Source organism: Magallana gigas, chromosome 3, assembly GCF_963853765.1.
Source record: "Magallana gigas chromosome 3, xbMagGiga1.1, whole genome shotgun sequence".
Taxonomy (NCBI): Eukaryota; Metazoa; Mollusca; class Bivalvia; order Ostreida; family Ostreidae; genus Magallana; species Magallana gigas.
In genome coordinates this window covers 58,588,031-58,608,274 of record NC_088855.1, presented here as the reverse complement: position 1 = coordinate 58,608,274, position 20,244 = coordinate 58,588,031, and the positions used below count along the sequence as shown (strand labels likewise).

At 33.5% G+C, this 20,244-nt stretch overlaps 1 long non-coding RNA gene across 1 annotated transcript in view; it reads left to right on the top strand.

The window, feature by feature from the left end:
• LOC105338623 (uncharacterized) overlaps positions 1–20,244 on the top strand; it is a 39,820-nt gene that overhangs the window by 4,546 nt on the left and 15,030 nt on the right. The gene's annotated exons all lie outside the window — the stretch shown is intronic.

Genomic DNA, 20,244 nt, shown 5'->3' with positions numbered 1-20,244 from the left:
TTTTGGGTATGCCATATTATATCTAACTGCATATTAAAGAAAACTATGTTGTTTGAGGTTTCACATACATTTTCTCATTAAGTTTATCAAATCATATATTGAAAAAATCAGATCAGTCATTCCGAATTACAGATAAGGTGACCCAAGTGTCTTTTGCGTCCGGTTACACAGCATGAACAATTTCAGGATATAGTTGTGTTTACATCAATGGTCATTTAAGATGGAATGTTTTTGATTTAAAGTATTGTACAAGTATGTTTTAGTGGCTTCAATACCAAATATAGGTCATATTTCAAAAGGAAAGGAAACCATAATTATTTCAAATTTTACCAATGTTGTAAAACTAAATCAAACAATTTGGAGGTATACGTTCAAGAGACTATCAAACAATTAAGATAAACTATGTGAATTGTTAAAATATATAACTCTCATTAAAAGTTTGATAATCAAAATAACATGTACACTGTAAAATTTTTGAGAAATTTCTAAAATTATGAACTTTTGTTATACATACTGATGTGTGAAGAATTAAAGCATTATTTTTTGTATATTTTCTGTAGAAAATCAGTAAGACTTTTTCTTTTAATGACTATCATTGAATTTTCTTAAATAATTATCTAACATGATGTATTTTGGTGCATAATTTAATTAATTATGAGATCATGTTTCTTTGTGTTAAAATCTGGTTGTTAAAATGTTGCACCTTTTGAAATGAAGCTCACTGTAGGAAAAGCAAAGGTATAAATATGTTGGAATCTTTTTCGCATCTTTTTTTAATATGTTGTTTTAACTGTTTTGATTTTTAAAAAATAATTGGTTTGCTAAAGTTTCTCAAAGGCTTAAACTTCGAAATATAAGGATTTGACGAACTTATGATTTTTCCTTTTTCGGTATCTGATTCTTCTGATTTTTGACTCAATAGCTTAGAAATACGAAAACATTTTTTGCAGACCACTAAGCATGTTTCATTTGATTTAGATGCACCATCATCGGTATTGTTTTTTATGAAAGTCAATACTGTATACACACTTAAATTATAAAATCATTCTATAAAAAAAATGACAATAACAAACCGTGAAACATCTCAAAAAACCATAAAACGAAATACTAATTCAAAGCAGAGTAACACAGACCTCCAAATAGATAGAGGTATGATCAGTTACCCAGGAGGAGTGTGTATCCTCTGCTGATCGGCTACACCCGCCGTCTGCTCTTTGTCGTAATCGGAGGGGGGGGGGGGGAGGGGGCGGAAAAGTCCAAAGACAATTAGGTGATTAATTATGGTCTAACAATTAGTATGAAAAACGTCAGTCAGCATGCGACCCAGTGGAAGATTGTATTTGCTGACAAGGTCGTTGTATCGACTATAGAACTTATTGTCGATAACTTCAAATGAGACTGTTGATATTACTGTTTTATCAACTTGTTTGTCAGTAGCTTGCTTCGTCTTAGAAATTGTTCGTACGAAGAGCATGCCCTTCCGTATCGAATCAACTGAGAGACAAAAAACATCATATGCAGATGATGAAGGTATATTGCTACATAAGTAAGGAAAGTTGACCATAGAAAAATTGTAGTCATCGCGTTTATCATAAAGTTTTGTTGTTAGGTTACCATCAATGTCCATTTCCAGTAAAATATCCAAATATAACACATATGACGCAGTCTCTGTGGTATCTTTTATTTCAAGTTCACTGGGATATATTGAGTGGACGTAAGTATGGAAATAACAATTGTTAATTGATAATACGGCGTAGATATACTGAATGTTGAGTTGAAGGCCACAGCGAGTGATTTATTTTTTTCACGTACAAGTTTTTGAATAAATTCTGCTTTATAAGAATACATAAATAGAGCTGCTTACAATGGGGCACGCACAATTGGTACCCATGGGAATTCCAACAGATTGTTGGAAGACTTGATTTCCAAGAACTACATAGATGTTGTCTATCAGAAACTCAAGCATCTTTTTAATGTCAACCTCAGAGTACTTGTGTGTGCAATCAGAATGGTTTTAAAATAATTTTTGGGAGTTGATTTTAATCAACTCTCCTATGCAGTTACTCTGGCAAACCGAAAGTGAAACAGTGTTTGGACCGAAGCACAAATCATCACCGCTGACAAGACTTAGTTCTTGAAAATAATAGAAAAATTCGATGTAATGTATGCTGAAGCATTGTTTTTCAAGGAAACTTATCTATAAACACTTTGAAAATAGTCAGATTTTATATAATACGAACAATTGAGATATTTTTGTAGTCTCATGTGTTCCTACGCCAGAGTTTAATAAAGTCTCGTTCAACCAGACGCTCGGCTGTCTCCGTAAATCTCCGACAACCAGAGAGGCTCTCTTGCTTGTCGGAGATTAACGGAGCCGTGCGTCTGGTTGAACGACACTAGAGTTCGATATCATTAGTGCTTGGATCCATTAGAATGTTTCGATTACTAATACATAGTTTGAAATCTATCTTTAAATATTACACAACAAGATTCATATGGGGTTTCTCAAAATTTTTGTCAGAAAAGTCTAAAAATTCATATAATAAAAACGCGTAATTCAAATACAGACTTGAAACTTATTGCCATGCAAGATAAGTTGACTTTAAAATAAATGATAATCGATAAAATCAACTCCCGTCAGTACTTTAATACTTTGATTTAGATTTCCAATGACAAGATAAGCATTTTTACGACTTCCATTTTTATTGAAGAAACAACTGTCGATGAAATCAAAAAGCCTAGATTTTAATTTGTCATTGGAAATGGTTGTAGAAAGGTTTTAAAAATCGTTTGTTTTGATGCTATTGATTTTGTGACATCAAAATTTCTAATAATTCTTTAAAGTTTTTTAATATCCACATCTGATTCACACCACGTCTGGAGTATATTGTTATACAGTACTCTTGAAGTTTCTCCTTTACTTCCGTAAGAATTTTAGTGAGGGGTAAAGAGAGAGGTTTGCTATAACATTTACTGGAACCTGCTATATATCTCTGTTTGTAAGGACTTTTGTGAATAAGATAAATCAAATTCATTTTGTGTATTGGGGATATGAAAGATATCCATAACCGATTTATGATTTTGAAGTATTTCCTGCTTAGAAAGGCTGCTATGGGTGTAAGTAGGATTGCCATGTGTAGAATCAAAACCTAGTTCTTTGAAAATGCAATGAATATAATGTGCCTTACAAACAAAGATAATGTTGTTACTTGCCTTATCAGCAGGACCAGTACATACTGATCGTGCAATCTGTCTAGTTCTTTTCTCACTTCTGCTTTATTGAAAACAGAAGGATAGATGGTTTTCATTTGATGATTTTAATATACATCTGATGCTTTTAACCCACTCTGACAAAATCTTCCCTTTAACTAAATGAATATCAATCTTGGTATAATAAATTTTGTACATATTTGTCTCCAAATAATGCATAAAAGTAAAAAATAAAATTGTTAAGGTCTTCCGTTGGAAACGGAAGACCTTATTGTTTTTGCTTTGTTTCTTTTCCTCTATTATTAAGGTCTTCCGTTGGAAACGGAAGACCTTATTGTTTTTGCTTTGTTTCTTTTCCTCTATTATTATTAAGGTCTTCCGTTTCCAACGGAAGACCTTATTGTTATTGCTTTGTTTCTTTTTCACTATTATTTTTATTGTTTTTTTTTTCTGTCACGTTTTCTCAAAAATGCTTCAGCCAATTTTCATGAAATTTTCAGATCTTATTCATGACAAAATTTGTAAGAAAAGTACACGGGCTTTTTTTGATCGTCACTTCCGGTACCGAGATATTAAAGATTTTACGTTTTTGCTTGTTCACGATTTTTCTCAAAAAGTATTTACGATAGAAACTTCAAATTTTCAGAGATGGTAGAGAGTGAACGGCCGCAGTGCCCTTCGCATATCCGAACGTCTGCCGTCACTTCCGGTCGTCACCGGAAGGAAATGAAAAACCTTAATTTTTCAAATTTTTAGATTTGAATTTTATTTATGTTTTTATTCGATAGAGACGCTTAAAACACTTCAGAATATGAAATTCGTGTTAAAATCGATCCAGGCATTCCCGAGATTTTGAGTTCAAAAGTTCTGAAGCGAGAGTCCGCGTAGCTCAGTCGTTAGAGTGTTGGACTTGTGCCCAGGCGACCCGGGTTCCATCCCCGAGTGCCGATTATTTGTTCTTCCCTAATTTTCTTTTGTTTAACGATTTTACCTTTGAAATGATGGTTTTTATTGTTTTCCGTTTTATTTTTATCATAAATAAAAATAATAACAGCTTTTTTAATACAAATATAGAGCTCGTTTTTGTCAGCAGTTCGCATCGCCGCCATCAAAGACATGCCGCCGAAGCGCCCCTGCAGTACGACCGCATTAGAGTTCACTGGGTCGCTTTGCCGGCATCAAAGAAATGCCGCCATCTCAATGACTGTATGCACACAACATTTAGCAATGCACCAACGTTATTCTACATGACCTTAAAAGGAGGACTGATTAGTATTTGTTCACATATATAGATACACGCTTGCATGTATGCATGCGTTTATTGACATTCGTTGCTGATATACTGATTCCCTAAACACTATAAAAAACTAGAAAATCTCTCTCTCTCTCTCTCTCTCTCTCTCTCTCTCTCTCTCTCTCTCTCTCTCTAAAGTACTTGTACAGGTAACATGCAGTAAATTGGATAGAGGCTAAATGTACATTGGCGTCCAAAAAGTATACATGTATTTATTTCAAGTTACGGGATAATGTCTATGGATTCAAATAATTTGAAATTCATTGCTTAATGATTGTCTTCATACTGATTGGAAGTCAACGCTAAAATTAAAGATGGTGGACTTTTTCCTTTTTTTGTGCATGTCTATATACTGATACAAATCTGTTGCCTGTCTGGGATTAAGAAAAACCTCCAAAGTTTATACACGTAACTATACAAACGAACGGGTGACTGCGACAAGGTTTGAAAACTGACCAGCCGTTTATGAGTGTTTGAGCCTAAGATAAACAGATGTTAAAAAATCAATAGTTACATCTTTCAAACAACGCTTCTACATTGTTCTAACATATGTATATTGTTTAGAAATTGTGTAATTTGTGATATTTAGAATTTAATAGTCTACGTTTAATATAGAAGTCACCGACCGACCCCCCCCCCCCATTCATAAAATCATTTAGTTTTTCTGGCCCGATTTTACTTGATCTTTGATCTTGGGCCTTTAATTTCAACTAAGTACCATTCTAGATTACTGTACTAATTACCAGACCAATTCGTTCATTATTAACAGAGTTATGAAGTTTTTAGCATTTGAGTTTCAATTGTCGTGATTGACATGTACTGTAAAAAAAATCATAACTCCCAAGCCCTTCACTCAATCCTAATGAAAATTCGTGAAAATGAACCTCGGACACCATTCTTATTGTCTGCCAAATATGCAGCGGATTGAACAATCGAGTCGAAATTCCTGAGATTAAACGGCGCTTATTGCCTATACCGGAAAATTAAATTTACACAGTACACGCACCGACACCCCCCCCCCCTTCCTATTCAGAAAATCATTTAGTTTTTCTGGCCTGATTTTACTGGATCTTTCATCTTGAACCTTTATTTTCAACCTAGTTCAATTCTAGATTACTGTACTACATGTAATGACCGAATCCGAGATCCACACCTCAAAATTCTATTTTCGATTTATTTACGACGAAAATCAAGCTCAGGTTTTTTCACCCCCCCCCCCCCCTCCAGACACCCCTGCGAATGTTATTGTCATTCAAATTTTAGACCACGTGGTTTTATTTTACCCTTTCAGTTTCGCAGTAAAAATCGTACCTCGTGTATAAAGTCTATTTCACAGTACATGTATCTAGGTTCTTAATATAGGTAGTCAAATATAAAATCTAGAGGTTTATTGATTTTAAACTTTATCTTCATTAATTGGTGAATAAAATGTGTTCTAGAAATAAATGTGACTATACAAAAATTAGTTTTTGTTTGCTGTTGCAACAACTAACATGTTTAAAAGAGATCCCTCCTGAGGATTAATTTTTTATCCGCGCCTGACCTAGTAATAACATCAATAGTGAAACAGACTATACCATTTTATGCAGAATGTTCCTTGAAAATGGCTCGATATACTAAGTTTAAATGCAAAACAGACACCCACTATTTTTTTTTAAAACATGGTATTGCACACCACAAGCATCAAACATGGCTATGATTTTATTAAGCAACCCAATGGTTATATTTTCAACCACTCTACACGTGTTTGAACACGAACGATAACTCTGTTCTGAATATTATCGTTTAATATAAATAACTGCTGGATGGTAAAATAAGACATACATCTTGAAAGCTTTTCCTGTTTTAACATAAATCATAGTAGGATGTGATATGAAAAACGACCAGTACTTACGTATTTTGAGAATATTATCCGAACACTTATACTTCCGCTCGAAATTTCACAGGAAGTGAACAAATATCGGTGAAGTCTCGTGAACTTTCATTCGAGCACCTCTGGATTTATTACTTACTTAGCAACGATAAAGAAAACATTCCGAACACATTCGCAGGGGTGCAGACACAAACACGCATAAATATTTCAAATGACCTCGCACTGTTACCAAACCTGAATAGTCAGACATCTTATACGTTGTTTAATTTTTCATCTCATACAAAAACTCAGCTCTTCTCCCGGGCGGAAACGCCCCAAATTCAAAGACAAATTCGGGAATTATTTCGCGTCAGCCATGTTTTGAGACATCTGCAAAGGCTGTGTGTTCTAATCTCGCCGGAGCCAAGATTTGTTCTTTCTCTCTATTTCTTTCTCTCCTTTTTATTTAATTTTCTAACTAAAATATTCAACATAAAAGGGTTGTTGGACTAAAGTTCAAGTTGAAAAACACTCTTCAATTAAGATTCAGACAAAAACAGTCTTTTATTATTAGGGTCTTCCGTCTTCAGCGGAAGACCCTTCTATTCTTATTGTTATTAGGGTCTTCCGTTTACAAAGGAAGATCCTCTTTTTTTTCTTCGGTTTCTTTTTATTACAGGTTATTAGACGTGTTATTAGGTCAAAAGACCTCTTATTTAATATGAAATATATGGGGCTGGTCCTTCAAATTAGGGATCCAACGGGGTGTATAATCCTTCATCCATCGCTCTGTAAGATCACATCTGCATTTCCTGATATGTTTCGTTGATGAAGATAAAAATCAAGGTCATTTCCTCTTCTAAAAATCGGACGGAAGACCTCCTCGTTGCTCGCAACGAGATCGTGTCTAGTTATTATTATTATTTTTTTTTTCTGTCACGTTTTCTCAAAAACGCTTCAGCCGATTTTCGTGAAACTTTCAGATCTTATTCATGACAAAATTTGTAAGAAAATTACACGAGATTTTTTTGGTCGTCACTTCCGGTACCGAGATATTAAAGATTTTATGTTTTTGCTTGTTCACAATTTTTCACAAAAAGTATTCAAGAGAGGACTTTCAAATTTTCAGAGAAGGTAGAGAGTGAACGGCCGCAGTGCCCTTCGCATATCCGAACGTCTGCCGTCACTTCCGGTCGTCACCGGAAGGAAATGAAAAACCTTAATTTTTTAATTTTTTGGATTTGAATTTTTTTTAGTTTTTCATTCGATAGAGACGCTCTCAAAACTTCAAAATATGAAATTCGTTTTAAAATCAATCCACGCATTGTTGAGATTTTGGACTCCAAAGTTCTGAAGCGAGGGTCCGCGTAGCTCAGTCGTTAGAGTGGTGGACTTGTGCCCAGGCGACCCGGGTTCAGTCCCTGAGTGCCGAATCTTTTTTCTCTCTCATTTGTGTTTTTATGAATGGGTTTATCTTTAAAATGATGGATTTGAATGTTTTCCGTTTTATTTTTGTCATAAATAAAAATAGATAGCGGCTTTTTTAAAGTACAAATATAGAGCTCTTTTCTGTCAGCAGCTCTCTAAATTACGACGCTCGTCGCGTCGCCGACATCAAAGACATGCCGCCGAAGTGCCCCTGCAGTTCGACCGCATTAGAGTTCGCTTGGTCGCTTTGCCGGCATCAAAGAAATGCCGCCAACTCAATGACTGTATGCACACAACATTTAGCAATTTGCCCACGTTATTCTACTCGGCTTAAAAAGGAGGACTGCTTAGTATTTAATCCCATATATAGATACACACATGCATGTATACATGCGTTTATTGACATAGGCTGCTTATACATTGATTTCCTGAACATTATAAAACGCTATGTAATCAATCAATCTCTCTCTTTCTTTCTCTCTTTCTCTCTCTCTCTCTCTCTCTCTCTCTCTCTCTCTCTCTCTCTCTCTCTCTCTCTCTCTCTCTCTCTCAAGTACAAATGTTTTAACATTCGAATAAGAATTAGTACAGGTAACGTGGAGTAAATTGGAAAGAAGCTAAATGTACATTGGCGTCCAAAAATTATACATATTTTATATCAAGTTACGGGATAATGTCTATGGATTCAAATAATTCGAGTTTCGATTGGCGTGCTTGACATGTACTGTAGAAAAAATTCGAACTCCCGAGCCCCTTACTCAATCCTAATGAAATTTTGTGTAAATGTACCTCGGACCCCATTCTTATTGTCTGCAAAATATGCAGCAGATTGAACAATTAAGAAGAAATTCCTGAGATCAAACGGCGAGTATAGCCTGTACGGGGACTTAAAATTTACACAGTACATGTAAGCTGCCGCGTAATATTTCTGTTGCATGTATATTTCTTGTTTTCCGTTTAATCTGTATCTACGATAGCGTGTGAACTACTTATGAATGTTAGAACTGTGGAAATTACTGTCATCAAATTTTTACCGAATAAATTTACGTGTTACTGATTTCGTTATTGCTACAATTATAAAGATTTTATCAATCCTGCTGAAATAAAGCAGTCAAACATAATAGTAAACGACACGAAAAAACGTTCTCAACACTGAAATACATGGGTAAAATGCATCAGTCATTGTTTTAGGACTTCCCCTAATTGTTGTTAACCGAATCCGAGATCCACACCTAAAAATTCTATTTTCGATTTATTTAAGACGAAAATCAAGCTCGGGTCTTTTCACCCCCCCCCCTCCAGACACAAACACGCATCAATATTTCAAATGACCTCGCACTGTTGCCAAACCTGAATAGTCAGACATCTTACACGTTGTTTTTCATCTCATACAAAAACTCAACTCCTCTCCCGGGCGGAAACTCCCAAAATTCAAAGACAAATTCGGGAATTATTTCGCGTCAGCCATGTTTTGAGACACCTGCAAAGGCTGTGTGTTCTAATCTCGCCAGAGCCAAGATTTGTTCTTTCTCTCTATTTCTTTCTCTCCTTTTTGTCTAATTTTCTAACTAAAATATTCAACATAAAAGGGTGTTTGACTGTAGTACAAGTTGAAAAACACTCTTTAATTAAGATTTAGACAAAAACAGTGTTTTATTATTAGGGTCTTCCGTCTTCAGCGGACGGAAGACCTCCTCGTTGCTCGCAACGAGATCGTGTCTAGTTATTATTATTATTTTTTTTTTTCTGTCACGTTTTCTCAAAAACGCTTCAGCCGATTTTCGTGAAACTTTCAGATCTTAATCATGACAAAATTTGTAAGAAAATTACACGAGATTTTTTTGGTCGTCACTTCCGGTACCGAGATATTAAAGATTTTATGTTTTTGCTTGTTCACAATTTTTCTCAAAAAGTATTGAAGAGAGGACTTTCAAATTTTCAGAGAAGGTAGAGAGTGAACGGCCGCAGTGCCCTTCGCATATCCGAACGTCCGCCGTCACTTCCGGTCGTCACCGGAAGGAAATAAAAAACCTTAATTTTTTTATTTTTTGGATTTGAATTTTCTTTTGTTTTTCATTCGATAGAGACGCTCTCAAAACTTCAGAATATGAAATTCGTATTAAAATCAATCCACGCATTCTTGAGATTTTGGACTCCAAAGTTCTGAAGCGAGGGTCCGCGTAGCTCAGTCGTTAGAGTGGTGGACTTGTGCCCAGGCGACCCGGGTTCAGTCCCTGAGTGCCGAATCTTTATTCTCTCTCATTTGTGTTTTGATGAATGGGTTTATCTTTAAAATGATGGATTTGAATATTTTCAGTTTTATTTTTGTCATAAATAAAAAAAGATAGCGGCTTTTTTTAGTACAAATATAGAGCTCTTTTCTGTCAGCAGCTCTCTATATTACGACGCTCGTCGCATCGCCGACATCAAAGACATGCCGCCGAAGTGTAGTTCGCCCGCATTAGAGTTCGCTTGGTCGCTTTGCCGGCATCAAAGAAATGCCGCCAACTCAATGACTGTATGCACACAACATTTAGCAATGCACCCAAGTTATTCTACTCGGCTTAAAAAGGAGGACTGCTTAGTATTTAATCCCATATATAGATACACACATGCATGTATACATGCGTTTATTGACAAAGGTTGCTTATATATTGATTTCCTGAACATTATAAAACGCTATGTAATCTCTCTCTCTCTCTCTCTCTCTCTCTCTCTCTCTCTCTCTCTCTCAAGTACAAATGTTTTAGCATTTGAATAAGAACTAGTACAGGTAACGTGGAGTAAATTGGAAAGAAGCTAAATGTACATTGGCGTCCAAAAACTATACATATTTTATATCAAGTTACGGGATAATGTCTATGGATTCAAATAATTCGAGTTTCGATTGGCGTGCTTGACATGTACTGTAGAAAAAATTCTAACTCCCGAGCCCCTTACTCAATCCAAATGAAATTTTGTGTAAATGTACCTCGGACCCCATTCTTATTGTCTGCCAAATATGCAGCAGATTGAACAATTAAGAAGAAATTCCTGAGATCAAACGGCGAGTATAGCCTGTACGGGGACTTAAAATTTACACAGTACATGTAAGCTGCCGCGTAATATTTCTGTTGCGTGTATATTTCTTGTTTTCCGTTTAATCTGTATCTACGATAGCGTGTGAACTACTTATGAATGTTAGAACTGTGGAAATTACTGTCATCAAATTTTTACCGAATAAATTTACGTGTTACTGATTTCGTTATTTCTACATTTATAAAGATGTTATCAATCCTGCTGAAATAAAACAGTCAAGCATAATAGTAAACGACACGAAAAAACGTTCTCAACACTGAAATACATGGGTAAAATGCATCAGTCATTGTTTTAGGACTTCCCCTAATTGTTGTTAACCGAATCCGAGATCCACACCTAAAAATTCTATTTTCGATTTATTTAAGACGAAAAATCAAGCTCGGGTCTTTTCACCCCCCCCCCCCTCCAGACACAAACACGCATCAATATTTCAAATGACCTCGCACTGTTACCAAACCTGAATAGTCAGACATCTTACACGTTGTTTTTCATCTCATACAAAAACTCAACTCCTCTCCCGGGCGGAAACTCCCAAAATTCAAAGACAAATTCGGGAATTATTTCGCGTCAGCAATGTTTTGAGACACCCGCAAAGGCTGTGTGTTGTAATCTCGCCAGAGCCAAGATTTGTTCTTTCTCTCTATTTCTTTCTCTCCTTTTTGTCTAATTTTCTTACTAAAATGGGAATTATTTCGCGTCAGCAATGTTTTGAGACACCTGCAAAGGCTGTGTGTTCTAATCTCGCCAGAGCCAAGATTTGTTTTTTCTCTCTATTTCTTTCTCTCCTTTTTGTCTAATTTTCTAACTAAAATATTCAACATAAAAGGGTGTTTGACTGTAAAACAAGTTGGAAAACACTCTTTAATTAAGATTTAGACAAAAACAGTGTTTTATTATTAGGGTCTTCCACTTCAGCGGACGGAAGACCTCCTCGTTGCTCGCAACGAGATCGTGTCTAGTTACAAATATATTTACTTTGGAAGTTAAGACAATTTTCTTTTCATAAACGATTCAAGTAGTTAGGTGTGTATGGATAACCAACAAAACAAATACATGACATTATGTTATGTTCAAAGTGACACCTACTGCACTCGTCCAAGATGCAGTTTCAAAAACACCCAACTAGGTTATTCAAAAACGGCGATTGTCTAAAAAGTTGATGATTATATTTATTTGGTAATACAGCCTTAAAATATTTACTTATGATGCCTTGTATAGTTCTTCTATTAGAATAAATCTATATATAAATCATTTTGATGTATAATGCTTATAATTTATCGTGAAATTTCCACAGTTGTGAAATAATTACTAAAAATGTTTACAAAGAAATACAAACTTAATATTGTAAATAAAGCTTCCTATATTTTTTTTTTTGAAACTTACTCAGGATTTTCATCATATATAAAGTTTCTTCTCAAAAGCAAACAATCATGGTCCACGAGACGTTGTTTTTCAAAATTAAATGCGGTGACACTAAATACAATATTGGTTGTAAACTCTACTCGTTTATCTTTTTTGGCTGACTTGTGTATGAATCAAATGAAAACATTTCCTTCAACTGCTAAAAAAGTAACGGTTAGCATTTAATCAGTGTATTTAAAACAAGTAAATATATCATAGTTATGCTAGGAAGAGAATCTTAAGTGTAAATCTAATGATATGGATGGTAAAAATTGTCTTTAATTATAAAAAAAAAACTTTCAATGCGCAAACAATAAATTTATCCGCTGGTACTTGAAGAATTAAACTCGAGTTATTTTCTTTTAAGTAATTTTGTAAATATCTGATTTGATGAGGTTAAAATGTAAACATGTTCAATTGTCTTTCTAATCTTACTTTTATACCTTGCATTTGTGGGATATTAAACAACAGAAAAAATATTTTCTGATTTTCAAAAATATCAAATTGCAATAGTTGCAAAATTGGACTGTTTAAGGTACCTCACTACACCTACACTCATACTTTTTAAGACACTACGTCACAAGATGGCGATTTAAATGTCTTGTTAAACTGTTTATATCGTTCGAAAGGATTGTATACTGTGGAATCATTAAATTTCGTGGGGGCCAATTTTCGTGGATTGCTTAAATTTTACAGGTTCGTGGGGACGTAATTTCGTGTATTCTCTTAAAACTACAAAAGATATATGACTTTATTCTCTAATTTATTCATTCGTGGAGGATATTAATTCATGGATGAGAGGTACCCACGAATTCCACGAAAATTGAGCCACCACGAAATCTAATGATTCCACAGTATCTGCTGATTTCTGCTGATTTGAGAAAATATTTTACGGTGTGGTGAGCCACTTTAAATTGGTTTTTGTTTTACCATAAACTTTTTTAAAAGAGAGGATTATACTTTAAGTTAGAATCAAACATCTGCAATTTTGGCAAGAAAGAAAAATTGTCATTTTTGAACGTACAAAAAGATAAACGAATTTAAGAAAAAAGACTATAAGATCACAGACTCCTCCCGTTTAAATTCGACTTTTCTAAAACTTACGTTAGTATCGCAGTTTGATAAATAATAGAGGAGACATATTGTGTGATATTGGAATTTTAGGTCATAAAAATATGATTTTTATCCAGACTACATTTTAAGAAAATCTAAGATGTTATTGACTTTTGTTGAAACTGATAGTTCAAGTAATGGCGAAGTCGAGATCGCGATATAAATCTCCCTAATCAGATTAAACGTATGATGAGGATATTCTGGAATCAGTATGAAAATAATTGATCAACTGGTTACAACATATTATTGTTGCACTAGAAGATTAGGCATTTATCACTTATATCAAATTTTTAGGGTTCCTGAAACATTGTTTAACGAAAAGTTGGTAAATGAGATCAGTAACCTCAATCTTCAAAACAATATATCAAATTTCCATAACTTTAAGGCTTGAAAATATGAACAAGTGGATGTAATCAAAGTACTGAAGTACTGACGGGAGTTGATTTTATCGATTATCATTTATTCAAAATCACCGATATGTGATTTTAAATGGCAAGTAGTATCAGTAATCGAAATATTTCTGAAAAATTGTATGGATCCAGGCAAGATTGAACTCTTGTCTTGTTCAACTAAACGCTCACGCGGGGGTGTTAAGGAAGCATATGGATTCTGAGTTACATGTAATTTCGTGATATCACAAATCTTAGTTATTATGTACATATTCAATTATCTAAGCAACGAAACGTAGACCAATAGCAAATAAAAATACTGAAGTCAATTTTTTTTTTCAGAAATTAGTTTGTATTACGTAGATTTATACATTGATGACGTCATGACTAAAAGTTGAATGTCGTGTGAATTTGATCGGAAAGCATTGTAAAACTAATCTAAGAACTCTAATAAAGTATTGCATTGTGATTTATCGTGAATTGAACATAAGAATACTGGGGGAGATGTTAGTTTTATCAATCATTCGCTAAAAGGTATGTAAATTTATTTCTCGGCCAGGCTTTCCTCTGTCGTTGTTTACGATATAAAAATCCGACTAGAACAACACTACCCCGCATATATTGAACTTTGAATTTTATATGTATCGTTAGTTTGATCAATGCTTAAAATGAAAAGTGCTGCTAGAATCCCATGTTGTGTGTTGTTTTGATGCAACTTGCCGTTTTCCGTGCAAACTTTATAAAAGTTGGGAAGGTTTTACGAGAACTGGATGAATAACTATTGAATTAAGAAAAACATAGGATTCTAGCAGCAGTTTTGATTAAACTGAGATGTTTTGCCTTCACTTGGTATGTTTATTTTATTTTGGAAACCGCGGGGTAGTGTTGTTCTATCTCATTTTATGTTAAGGAATATACGTATGCTATTTATAGTTGTCACGTGATAATGCACCAATGTGGCAGTAATGTACTACCCGATTTTATTGCACTTACATCTATTTCAAAGGATAATACTAAGTTTTTGATCGTATTCAAAATAGTTATTTAATTTCACGGTTTTGAATATAACAGTCAAAATAAGACGCTAAATTGCCCATATGCTTCCTTAACACCCCCGCGTCATCTGTCTCCGTTTATCTCCGACAAGCAAAAGAGACTCTGTTTTGTCGGATATTAACGGAGACAGCCAAGCGTCTGGTTGGACGAGACTACATTAACTCTAGCGTAGGAATACATACGACTTTAAAAAATATCTAAACTGTATGTACAATTTAAAATCTTACTATTTTCATGGTATTCATAAATACGTTTTCTTGAAAAACAATGCTTCAGAATACATAGCATCGAATTTATCGATTATTTTCTATATTTTTTATATAAGTGTTGTCAGCGGTATTGATTTGTGCTTAGGTCCAAACACTGTTTCACTTTCGCTTTGCCCGAGTAAGTGCATAGAAGAGTTGATTAAAATCAACTACCAAAAAGTTAACAAAATAAAATGGGATAACAGATATGTCATCATTCATATGCTTTATATCAGGGCATTAAATTTAAAGAAATATGAGTCGCAATTTTCATGCTGAAAACTTTTTTTACGAAAAATTTTATTTTCTACTAAAATGACAAAAATTTCATGGTTTTTAAAATTTTGTTAGCCATATTTTTATCATCATCATCAGCAGCAGCAGCAGCAGCAGCAGCAGCAGCATCATCGCCATCTTGAACTCAGGGCTTGACAGAGAAAAAGATTAGTGCAAACTTCTTAAGAATTGTACAGAGTCAATGTTCATGTTTATATAACTATTAGAGGGATATTACTTGGTTACTTATGATAAGAATTAGAATATTACTTTCAAGTTGCTTAATTATTAGGAAGTCAGTTGTTGAGTTTCGGGCGATAAATGATTCTTTAATGCAAAAACCATATCAATGTAACATTTTTATTGGTAATTTCAAAAATAGAATCAAATAATTTTAACAAAATTCAAACATACATAGGCAAGAATCTAATTTTAAAAAAGAAAATTAGTATTACCATTATGAAAACCATATAACCATTCTTTTAAGAACTCTGTACCTTTCTGACATATAAAGTGTTTGCAGGTATATAAAAATAGATTTTGTTTGTACCCTTTACGTAATATTCATTATCCAAACGCATTGCTAAGCATTGTACACGAGACCAAGTTCACAAAATAACAATCACCATTCCTTTTAGATCTTACAGTCCACAAAAATTTGTTCACAAGAAATCAAATAACTTCATGGTAGATAAAGAAAAGGAAAGAATTCTAGGATTATTAATAAGCATATTTTGTTAACTAAATGATATCAAAGTAGTTACAAGTTGTTTTGCTTGGTTGCAGTCCTGAATGGTATTTGCGTTAGTAAATTTACTTTCTTCAGTTAGATTCCGGAAGTTGCTTTGCTAGTGTTTTTACTTTACACGAGGTGCGTTTAATAAATAATGTCATTGTTGTTACAAAAGTAACACTAAACGATATGCTTTTGTTGTTTTTAATGGTTACCTTCAAAATACTCCCCTTTAACAGACACGTAATTTCAACCGATTGATTCAAGCTTTGAATGCATTCATATAATGTTTTTTGGGGACTGGTATTCATTTACTGATAAATTGCAGAGCCCAAGGCATTCTTCTTCCTGACAATTAATTAAAGAAAAAGAAAAAAGTCAGGTGAATAGGGAGGATGGGGCAAAACATGAACCTTTTCTTTTTCTAAGAAGTGATTTCACAGTCTAGAATTTATGTTCTAGGGCGTTGTCATGACGAAATCGAATGTTTCAAATTTCATACTTTGGTCTCTTTCTTTCGTGATGTTCCTTATTTTTTTCCAGCATAGAATTAAGGTATACATGTCCGGTAATTGATCAGCGTTTTGGAATAGCAACTTCAACTACAGGACCTTCATTTTTAAAGAAATTTGCGTATAATACTGTCTTTGTGCTTTGGCATTGTTTTGCTATAACATGGCGTTTTGCCTTTTTAGTCAATCCCATCCTAGCTTGTATTCAATTTTTCTATGAGGTTCCAAATAATGTATTCATCGGTCGTCACCTTAAATAATGTCCAATAAACGTCGTTCATTGCAATATTTGTAGCTTTTAAGAAGTTTTCTACACATTTCAACCCTCAATCGTTTATGTTTTTCTGTTTATAGATGAGGTATCCATCTTGCAATAACCTTTCGGATGACAAGGTGTTTCTTTGAATTTGTAAATACTGTCACAATGAAAAGCCTACAAAATGTGCTATTTGTTTAATGGTTAATTGACCATCACTTGAATAGCATCGGTTATTTCTGCAGGCAATGCTTCCGCTGAAGTCGTACGAGGTGATCCAGGATGTTGTTTATCCTTAAGGTCTGTTTGTCATTTTTTTTTTAATTTGCTGACCCACCTGTAAACTTGTCTCAATGACATACACTTTTTTCTATACACATCACACAGTTCTTTGATTTTTTTTTTTTTTTGAGTTTTTCCTAGTCTGAAACAAGATTTTATATAGCCCCTAATTTCAGTCTTTTTGGATGATGACTTTCCATTTATATTTTTATACAGTGTCTCGAATAGGGGTAACATATCAGCTTCTTAAAGAAATATTCGATGATGAAACGTGGTCAGATGAACGGCCATAAGTAGTTTATAACTAAATCATGCGTGAAAAGAAATGGAAAGTTTATATGAACCATTTGTATTGTAAAATCTGATAAGTGACATTGAGTAATGAAAAGAAAAACTACATAAATGTTGAGAAAACGGTTTTCGGCTAACTTGTCGAAACAATATTTGTTTTTTTAAATGCATGTGCTGAGATGTCTTTTTATACGTTTAAGTAATATTGACATCCGCATTAAGATGCATGCTTTGTTTTCCCTCACATGTCAGATAAAGTAGAAATAATAATTACTCTCACAGTTTTAAGTAGGATTCGTCTTAAAATGGATTTTTTCATGTTAAATATTTGGTTTTTGCTGGGGTACAACAGGTTATTCAAGTTTGGTTGTTTCGTAGTCGATGGGAATCTGATAGATGATATGGCTGTTGCAAAATAGCTTGATAGATTGTGACTTTTTTTTTTAAAATCAGGTAGTTTGGTATAGAACAATAACTCTATAATCAATTTTATTGTAATATTGAACCTGATTATTGATGTAATTAAAATACAAAAAAATTGATTTTATCAACTACATGCATTTTTGTAAAAGATTTTGTAGGAACTTCAATTCTTATTAGCGATCTAATCTGGTATAGGTTTTGAAGGACAAAATCTATTTAATTGCTTTCTGTTTTGCTTTGCTCAGATTTGGCATGAAAACGTTTGTTTCTAAACAAGTGCGTTGTATTAACCACTTGACGTGCTATCAAAAGACTAGTCATATTTGAACGTTGTAAAGGAAATATAGCAGTGTGAAAGATTAGTTAGTTATAATAATATTATAAATCACTTTTAAGCTGACGTTTAATTATGTTTATATTCTCAAGTTCGGTGAAAATCAACACATAATCAATAAAAATACACCCTATTTAGAATTATGCTGTAGGTTTTTTTTTTTATATATATTCATTGTTGTTAACATTTAAATCAATGTTTGAGATATTTTCTATATATTTTGTTGTCACCTCGTTCCTTTATGCTACATTTTAAGATTTTTTTTAAGTGGAATCCATCCACGTGTTGTAGCTTTCGATCAGTACTGTAGGGTTCTCGAAACAAAATGTTCAGATCCTGAGGTATGTGAAACAGACTATAGATTTCTCACATAAATACACTCTACATGCGCTTAGTCACGTCCGCCTGATAACACCGGATTTGATAATCTGGTCGATCGATAGCAATGTTAGCAGACGAAATTTCTTACTAGGTATCCCAATGCAATGAGCAACTACGTGTTTCTAGGGTCATGTGTTAACACAGTTTGCTTTTGAAAATTGTCTAGATACTAGTTTCTTAGCATATCAATGCCTTATCGTATCAAATCTGTCTTGACATGCTGTTAAATTGTGGAATAGTTTACGGGTGGTTATAAACGATTTGATGTCGAACTAAAACTTAATTGTTTAACTTACGTAATTATTTGTGGTAATTTTTTGCTGTGTTTCAGAATATAACATCTAATCGTCTTTGTGACAAAACGTTCTTTGAGAATATAAAGAAACGGCTGCAAATGAAGTCGTTGTTTTTAGTGATCTGAACTATTGTTCACCTGGGCTTTTTTATATATATATTCCTTGCAACAGAACACGCTGTCGATTATAATAAGTGTTTATTTTTTATAACTTTGCGTTTAACATCGTGTCAAAAATGATCTTAAAAATCCATGTGTAATATAATGCGATAGATATAAATTTCAGAAAAAGGCAATTTGTCAAAGGAAACGTGATCGTCGATTAATCTTTTGTCAAGGACTTGATTTACATAACCTACGCGAGTGAATTACTTTTTGTAAAAGCATCATATTTCTATTAAACAATTGTTTTATATGAATAAGCTAGAAATGGATTAACGACTGTCAAATTAATAAATGTAAACCCGAAGGTTAAAGTACTATTTGTCTATTGATATATAAGGTACTCGAACACGTAGTAAAACAATAAATAGTTATTTCTAAAGACATTCTTTGATTTATGAATGAAATACACTTTTCATCTTGACACTTAAAAACTAAATTAGTCATAGGTAAATTGATCTTTTACTGTTACATTAACTGTACGACAAAAATTTAGTAATACAAATCATGTTAACAAACAATATTGATTCAAGAAGAGTATACTTTCAGAAGTCTTGTGCTATGTTTGCTGTGGATATTTCCCAATTATTAATTAAGTATGACTAAACAAAATAATATAATCATTATATTATTAAATAAATTCATTAATTATCAATATAAAATAAAAAAGATAATTATAGAAATATCAAGAGAGTATGATCGTTTAGATTAAAAGCCTGTGGTGATATAATTAGAAATTTCAAGAGGTGTTTAAAGTTGAGTTACAATTCAATTAGTCATCAAAACATTAAATTACGATTCATTTCTTCTTTAAATTAGATTACTTAATGGTCCCTGTCTGTGCATTTCATAGAGCTGATGTAATATAAGTGCTTATCACAAATTCTATCAGTCAGAGAAATGCTTGGATACTTTTGCTCTTTACTCCTTTGTATCATCATAAACTGCCTTTGTTGTCTGTACCTGTTTACGTGCTTGGCATTAAATAATTATATGCCACAGCGATGATTAATAATATCTATGCTTTATGTTGATTGAATAAAATTGCTGAATTTTGAACATGACAACAATGATTTTAAACTTGTCATATATAATTTTGGACTTAATTGGGAATATGATTGATTTAAAAGAATGTTGTTAAATGAACAAACACATATTGTCAAGGTAATTATTCGTGTTTTAAGACGAGGTAAAACTAAAAGGGTGATTTCAGAGTTGTAGTATCAATTT